Raw genomic sequence first — 1,271 nt, forward strand, 5'->3', positions numbered from 1 at the left:
AAGCTGCAGCAGGGAGATGACACGGCAGAGCATCCCCAGAAAACCCAGAAATTGTTGATGATTTCCGTTTCAAGCATCCACCTGCGAGAGAGTACCCTCGTAGGAGTGGGACATTGCAGGCAGAAGCAGCCAGCAGGAGAAGTGTACTGGAAACCACGAGAAAACTACAACAGGCTCCATCAGTGCCAAGCTGAAGGCAGCGAACTTACGAACTTAGTCATGCGTCTCATGGCCTGTGGACCAAGCCACCCTAGCTTTGGCTTTGTTCAAGCCTCCTACAAGCCACAGTTCACGACTTCACGTGGCTTGGGTACCCGTTGTATCTAGAGCTGCCCCCTCTCGGTGCAATAAAGCCTGGAACTAGTGCTGCCACTACCAGAGCTTCAGAAATAGAGAATTCCAGTGGTGCCACGGGCAAGCTTAAACGCACTTCTTCATCTCAATCACCAGGATAGGTATGTAATACCGTTCTCCTTGGACATCATCTGCCTCGACATATTCATGCTAATTTATCCCTACATTTGATTGATTGAAGCATACGACCCGTTGCAAACACGCTCGTCAAAAGGGGATTCGGTTAACTTGTCCAGAAGCATGAGGATAAGGATGAACGATACGTTTTCAGGAAAGATGCTCTCTTCTTTTCTTTTTTGAGGGGAAAAGATGCCCTCTTCGAGTGTAGTCTTGTTCGACGCCGAAGAAGAGAAAGTGATCAATATCGACTAAAGGTAAAGTGGCATAAATTATATTTGTAGACGGTGGTTTCACTCCTTTCACATTTATGTAGTCCGTACTTGTATTTGAGATTATATAACTGACCATATGGAGTATTGCAGGCTTGCTTCAGGAGCTCCTGTCTTCATCCACTAATTAGAAACTCGGCTGTTTCGGTGCCAATGCAATGAGTTGGGGGCACGGTCCGTTTTGGTTTCACTGTCAACTTTTTTGTTTCCGACCTTTCCTTTTTGGGTGTGCGGTCCCTTTTTCTTTTTGTTTCGCTGTCAATAAGTGTGCAAGAAATAACCTTAAGTCCTTGGGGTCGGTTTAGTAGCTATGACTCTGCTGTTGGCAGTTGTTAGAAAATGTATGTGTATCAGTAATTTCTTGTCCTTGTACTCCCTCCGTCCGGAAATACTTGTCCTAAAAATGGATAAAATGGACATATCTATAACTAAAATAAGTCTAGATACAACCATTTCTAGGACAAGTATTTACGGACAGAGGGAGTATGTCATTTCGGTTGTACTAAATCGGCGACATTGATATGGATA

The 1,271-nt window shown here is 44.6% G+C and overlaps 1 long non-coding RNA gene across 1 annotated transcript; it reads left to right on the plus strand.

The window, feature by feature from the left end:
- The first annotated feature begins 6 nt into the window (after positions 1-6).
- On the plus strand, positions 7-1,271 carry LOC119331186. Its single transcript, XR_005160411.1, has 3 exons — positions 7-455; positions 536-728; positions 837-1,271. It is a non-coding gene; the product is annotated as an uncharacterized LOC119331186 (long non-coding RNA).

The sequence above is a fragment of the Triticum dicoccoides genome, chromosome 7A (assembly GCF_002162155.2).
Source record: "Triticum dicoccoides isolate Atlit2015 ecotype Zavitan chromosome 7A, WEW_v2.0, whole genome shotgun sequence".
Lineage (NCBI taxonomy): Eukaryota > Viridiplantae > Streptophyta > Magnoliopsida > Poales > Poaceae > Triticum > Triticum dicoccoides.